The sequence below is a fragment of the Herpailurus yagouaroundi genome, unplaced genomic scaffold (assembly GCF_014898765.1).
Source record: "Herpailurus yagouaroundi ecotype Mexico unplaced genomic scaffold, PumYag 140, whole genome shotgun sequence".
NCBI classification, from domain to species: domain Eukaryota; kingdom Metazoa; phylum Chordata; class Mammalia; order Carnivora; family Felidae; genus Herpailurus; species Herpailurus yagouaroundi.
In genome coordinates, this window is record NW_024412395.1 from 59,824,436 (window position 1) to 59,831,286 (window position 6,851).

The window sequence follows — 6,851 nt, forward strand, 5'->3', positions numbered from 1 at the left end:
CTCCTCTACCTGGTCAAATTGGAAATGCAATGAAGCCTGATGAATTATTTAGGTAAAATGATTATCAACAACTCAAGTACTGTATTAAAAAACTTAAATTACTACTCTTAAGTATGGGCATTAGGATACATTAACCATCCTCTATTTGTATTTTATTAATGGAAATCATTAATAAATAAGTAGTCTCAGCCAACTGTGGTTGAGTTTTTTAATACATTTAGTATTTCAGTTTGCAGTATGCTTATTCAGAATTCCCTGTGCACAGGGGCACACCCTACCATCACCAAGAGAGGACAGCTCTAACAAGTGAAAGAACATGGACAGGCTGGGCGGGGGTTCCTCCAAATAAATGTCAGAAAACCCTGAACCTCTGTTTCATTAAAATGGGAAATAATCATCCCTATTCAATAGAATTATTGGGAGATTTAAATGAGGTTAAGATTTGTAAACTACCTACAAAATGCATATAAAATAGATGCTCAACATGTGTTCAATTTCTTGCTGGTTTTTTTTTTGGTTTTTTTTTGGTAAGGAAACAGAAGCTGAGCAGGTGATCTGTCCAAGGCCAATGGCTAGCAATTGTAAAACACAGGCTAAAAGTCTAAGGGCCTAATGTTCTTTCCACTACATCAAGCAGCATTAAAACAGCAGAACCCCGCACCGCATGTTTGTCACTGATGGTCAGGCAAAGAAAAAGAATTAACAATCAGAACACCTGGGGCACCTAAATGACTCAGTCAGTTAAGCATCCCACTTCAGCTCACATCACAATCTAATGGTTGGTTTCCTTGAGTTCCAGTCCTGCAAGGGGCTCTGCACTGATAGGGCAGAGCCTGCTTGGGAGTCTCTCTCTCTCTGCCCCTCTCCCACTCTCGAAAAATAAACTTTAAAAAAAATAATAAAAACAATATGAATGCCTATTAGATGCTAAACACTATGCTAATCTCTTTCTGCTAGTCTCCCGCCAAAATAGACTTTAAAAAATAAAAATAAACAATCTGAATGCTTTTTAGATGAACACTATACTTATCTCTTTCCTAACACCTACCCTATAAAGCTAATGTATTTATCCCATTTTACTGAGAGAAATTCTTAACTTGTCCGAAGTCACAAGGCTAATAAGTGATAATGCAGGATTAATCCAGGTGTGTTTTCCCCATAACCTGTCTCAAAACTGTGCAGGTATTTAAAAATCACTGTCTATTGGGGCGCCTGGGTGGCTCAGTCGGTCAAGCATCCGACTTCAGCTCAGGTCACAATCTCGCGGTCCGTGAGTTCGAGCCCCACGTCGGGCTCTGGGCTGATGGCTCGGAGCCTGGAGCCTGCTTCCGATTCTGTGTCTCCCTATCTCTCTGCCCCCTCCCCCATTCATGCTCTGTCTCTCTCTGTCTCAAAAATAAATAAACTTAAAAAAAAAAAGCTGCTGAGAATTCAACTCAGTTTTTAAAAATCACTGTCTACCAAAATCAAATTCTAAATAACCTGGAAATTTTTATACAGCCTTCTAATTTATTAGGGGAAACCATCCATAGCTCCACCATTCCCTCTCCTTAAACTTGTTCTTGATAAAGTAAAACAACTTATGGTAACTATAGTGACAAATTTACATTTGTATAACATTACAGTTTAATATTATAGATTTGTCAATTTTTATTAGATACAACTACTGAGATTTTTTCATACGCTAGCTCACATCTCATTTTAATACTTTCAAGACTCCTATGAGGTAGGGATTATTACCATTTTACAGATAAGAAAACAAGTTTGAAGAGAGAAAGTCTTCTCTATGGTTATACAACTAGTAAGCATAGGGCCTTACCCTGGACCTCTCTAAGAGAAAAGCACATATACTCCTGCATCCACTGCTTCAGCTAACCATTTGCTTTTCTCAACTTACTCATCAGAGCTAAGGGAAGTGTGTATATGGAAGGATTCTTTCCCCAAAAATGTAATAGAAAATACGGGCCAAAACTCAACAGAACAAGAAAAACAGGAAGAAGTTAAAAGGTTGTCTCAGATCTCTTCCCTCCCCCAAAGTTATCAGGGAATTTCTAATAAATGCTTAAGGGCAGACATTTTTAAACTATTCCAGAGCACAGGGGAAAAAAAGGAGAGTTTTTCAATTCATTCTTAGAAGGCGGCTTAACTCTGACACCAAAACCAGGCAACGATAGCAAACCAAAAAGAAAACATAAATATTATATTTATCCTTTGTGACTATAAATGCAAAAATCTTAATGTATATAAGTATAAAAACTAAGGAAATGTGTAGTACAATCCCATCTGTAAAGGGAAAACCACTGTGAATGTATGTATGGTTGGATATATTTATACACACATACACATTAATCAAAGATACAGGTGGAAATATAAACCCTAAACTGTTAACAATGGTTACCTGGAACAGGAATGATCTTGGGGGTGAAGGAAAGGACGGGGACAAGAAGTTAAGGGAGGTTTTCAGCTTTTACTGAATATACCTACATACTACCTGAATTTTTATAATGAACATGCATCATGTCTTCCATTAAAATATATAAATGAAAAGCACAGCCTAAATACTCATTTGCTGTATCTTCTCTACTTGTTACATTGAAAACGAATTCTTCTATTTACTCATTGGGCGTTCATTTATTTAACATGGAGGGGGGTTGCAGCTCCTATGCATGGGCACTGAACTTATAAGCACTTGTGCCAGCCACCAGGTATTTACACCCTATTGTTTTTTTAAGTAAACTCCACCCCCCACCCCATGGGGCTTGAACTCAAGACCCTGAGATCAAGAGTCACGTGCTCTACAAATGGAGTGAGCCAGGCACCCCTAGGGCCTTTTTTTTTTTTTTTTTAACCCAGGATGGAACAGTTACTTCCTTCCATAAGATACATGCTGAATTTTAAGTCAAGTTCCAATTTTTACCATTTATTATTTTTTTAGGTCATGTGTCAGGGGTAAGAAATATTTTTTTTTCTGGAATTTTTACTGCCTTTATTCTAAAAAACAGCACCAGATCATTTTTATTGAGTTTTTTTGGGGGGGATTAAAAAAATTCATTTGTATTCATAGTGCTGGACACTATGTTGGACAATGGATATGCAAAAATGAATAAATAACATATGGCTTCTCCCTACACTTAAGGAGCTGTTAATCTTGCATACCTATGTCTGATACAGAGTGCCACATAAAAACTGAAATATGTACCTCAGTAATCCTGCACTTCAAGATGAAACTGGCAAACTGCCCTGCTCAAAAATAAGTTAATTTCAGTTTAACCCAGAAAATTTTTAACATTTATGAAATATGGAAAATTATTCAATTATTTTAAGATAAAGGGAACATATCAGTGGGAGAACATAACAAGGAAGCTGTAGGGTAATATAAAACACAACGTCTCAGTGAAGAGTGGGTTCTAGGATTAGCTATGCCACCAAGAAGCTGTTACTAGGTTTACTCTTTCTGGTTGCTTCTGTATAGGAAATATGGAAATCATATCTACCTTATTAGGACAGGAGAAAACAAAGACTTTATTTTTAAAAGAATAACAAAATCTAGGGGCTCCTGGGTGGCTCAGCTGGTTGAGCATCCAACTTCGGCTCAGGTCATGGTCTCACAGTTTGTGGGTTCGAACCCTGCATCAGGCTCTGTGCTAACAAACAGCTCACAGCCTGGAGCCTGCTTCGGATTCTGTCTGTCTCTCTCTCTCCCCTGTTCATGCTCTGCCTCTCTCTGCCTCTCAAAAATAAATAAATGTTAAAAAAAAATTTTTTTTTTTAAAATAACAAAATCTGGTGAATATGAGGCAGTATGGTCACAGGACCTGTGTTTTGTTGTTTGATTTTTTATTTATTTTTCCCCACTGTGTCAATGATTAGCCGAGCAAATTTGCAAACACAATTTAACTTCTGTATGCCTCTTGGAGTGGAAAGAACGGAGGAAGATCTGAGTTTACATTCAAACCCTCCTACTAACTCTAAGGTTAAAAAACAAGCAATTTATTTAACCTTTTTGCACCTTAGCTTCCTAGCAGTAAAACATGGATAAACTTACCTTACAGAATCATTTCAAAGACTAAATAAGAAAATACATGTGAAAACAAACTTAGAAACCATTATAAAATAGACATTTTGTCTAAATAAACAAATGGCCAATAAGAACATGAAAAGATACTCAACATCATTAGCCATTAAGGAAATGCAAATGAAAACCACAATGAGATACCACTTCAGAACCACTAGCATGGCTGTCATCAAAAAGGCAACATTAACAAGTCCTGGAGAAAATGGAACCCTCATATTTTGCTAGTGGAAATGTAAAATGGTGCAGCCATTGGACAATAGAAGTTTGGTATCATAAGACCCAGCAATACCACATCTCAGTACACACCCGAGAGAACTGAAAACACACGTCCACACAAAAATTTGTAAATGAGTGTTCACAGCAACATTTCTCATAACAGCCAAAAAGTAGAAACAACCCAAATGTCCATCAACTGATGAGAGAATGATCAAAATGTGTCATACCCATAGAGGAAACATTATTCAGCCATAAATATGAAGTAGGCAAAATGCACAATATGGATGAACCCTAAAAATATTATGCTAAGACACAAATGGCCACATATTTGTATGATTCATTTTATATCAAACATCCAGAACAGGCAAATCTCGGGACAGAAAGTAGATCAATATTTGCCAAGTGCAGGAGAAGAGGAATGAGAGTGACAGCTAATGAGGAATGAGAGTGACAGTTACGGGGTAAGGGGGTTTCTTTTCAGCATGATTAAAATATTCTTGAATTGGTGATGTTTGCACTACCTTGTGAATATACTAAAGCCACTGAATTGTACACATTATAAGAGTGAATTCTGTTGGTGTAAGAATTATATCTCAATTAAAAAAACTATTATAAAAATTTAAGTTTCTGCTCCTCATCATCAGTCAATATTCTACTTTTTCCAAGAGGTTGTTCCTGTAGCTTGTAACAGCTATGAAAGCTCTCTGAAGTCAGATGTGATACAGATGAATGGTATTTTTAGTAAAGTAAAACTAGTAATCATTCCAGAGAAACTTTCCACAGATCACATTAATTTGGTATAATTTTATTTCTTCAAAAGAAAGTCCTTATTAATAGCAAGTTTGTTTGTAGGGAGTAGAAAGAGGTTCAAGGAGTCTTTCCAGAGTACACTGAAAAAAAACCAAATAGGTCAGAACGTAACACGTTTTTCTGCTTTTTTGTAAGTGGACATTAAGTTTTCAGATACGCCCCTGCCTATCAACTAAAACCGAGGTAGATGGAACTTTGCAATGTCTACCACCTTTCATGTTCTGTTCCCCTGCCACTCTGCGAAATCCATCAGGGGTTCCTAATCTCCATCAATTACTCCTTCCCATTACTCTTCTCAGGGATTAAAATGCTTAGCAAACTCTTCAAATGCAATCAATTCATTCCTAACGTTGAAGGAGTTTATAGAGTTAGGCCCAATGTTTAAGGTTAAATTTAGTCTATGTTGCTTGAATAAATACACAGCAAAATGATTTCCTGGGGTTTGGGATAGAAAAACAATCTATAGAGTTGTGTAATGCTTTCTAAGTCATTGGGAATTTTTTCATGTATTGGGTCATGGGGCAAAGACAGTCACCAACTTTTGTCCACAAAAAGTATTATGTCTAAAAACTTCCTGGTTCTAGAACAAAGAGGCATTTTATTGCTCAAAGCACAAGTAAGATATTTTCCTTCCATTTAGTATTGTTATACTAAAATAGCATACCAACAAAACCAGCTAGGTAACAGCATGACCAAGGTATATGAACAAAGATAAATTGTTTTTTATTAAGTATTCCTCCGGGGGGGGGGCGGGCTTAGAAAAAAGTTCTTCACAACTACGAAAATAATCCCAGATTAAGCCAAAGAAAACCATGTGGATTAATATTTTCCAAAACGGGCGGATTTTGAGTGGCAATTTTAATTTGAGAGTTTGTCAACCTATGCCAGGATGTGTTGTGGGTATATTTGGCACGTACAAAATGTGCAGCAAGAGGTGACCTGTCAAACAGCTGCTGTACAGTTACTCCCTCAAAGAGCACTTCCAACTTCTGGGATAATGTCTGTGTAGCAGAGAAAGACGTCAAAGCACCAAGAAAACCACTTGCAGTCAGAGCAGCAGCAAGTCCAAACCGTGCATCCCAGGTCGAAATCCCACCCGCAACTTCACGAGCCGGCCAGACTGCGGCTCCTTTCTACTATCAGTCTACCTAACGTATAAAAAATAAACACATAACCAGAGATCCTTGCCAACCCTCTCTTCCTTCTCTTTGTGACTCCTCCAAAGGCTGAAGGGATGTTAACAGCCTGCAGGCCCAGGGAAAGCCAAGCCCCACGCCGCAACACAGGCATCCAGGAGCCTCGCCACGGCCCGGGGGCCTCGGGCGGGCGTCCCCCACCCACCGGGCAAGGCTGGTCACTGGCCACACAAAGAAGCCGGCTGCCGGAGCCGGCCGCCGGGCTCGCCCCGGGGCCCGGAGCCTCCGCATGTGGTGCCCGCACGCCGGGAGGACAAGACCCGCCGGAAAATGAGGATTAACGCCCAAACCTGTTGCATGATGCGTGTCCCTTTCACCCAGAAATGAACAAGGGTGCTCGGGGAGGGTGGGGAGACGAGAGCGGCCGGGCAGTGCGGAACGAGGCCGCACCCGGCAGGCGGCGCGGAGGCAGAGGCCGCCCGCGGGGCTCCCACCTCGGGCGCTTTGTCTGCGGTGGCGGCGACGGGGCGCGGGCGCCCCTCCCTCAGCCAAGCGGCTCCACCGCCCCGCGGCCCGCGCCCAGGAAGAAAGCCGGGCCCGCCACCCCCGCCTCC

The 6,851-nt window shown here is 40.1% G+C and overlaps 1 protein-coding gene across 4 annotated transcripts in view; it reads right to left on the reverse strand.

The window, feature by feature from the left end:
• SESTD1 (SEC14 and spectrin domain containing 1) overlaps positions 1 to 6,739 on the reverse strand; it is a 163,132-nt gene extending 156,393 nt beyond the window's left edge. For 3 of the 4 annotated variants that reach the window (XR_005790400.1, XR_005790399.1, XM_040475531.1), the window contains exon 1: positions 6,588 to 6,726. The gene's annotated coding sequence lies outside the window, so the exon portion shown is untranslated. Of the gene's footprint in view, positions 1 to 6,587 lie in introns of all 4 variants that reach the window. The other variant, XM_040475535.1, reaches the window with a different exon arrangement.
• Positions 6,740 to 6,851: the final 112 nt, after the last annotated feature.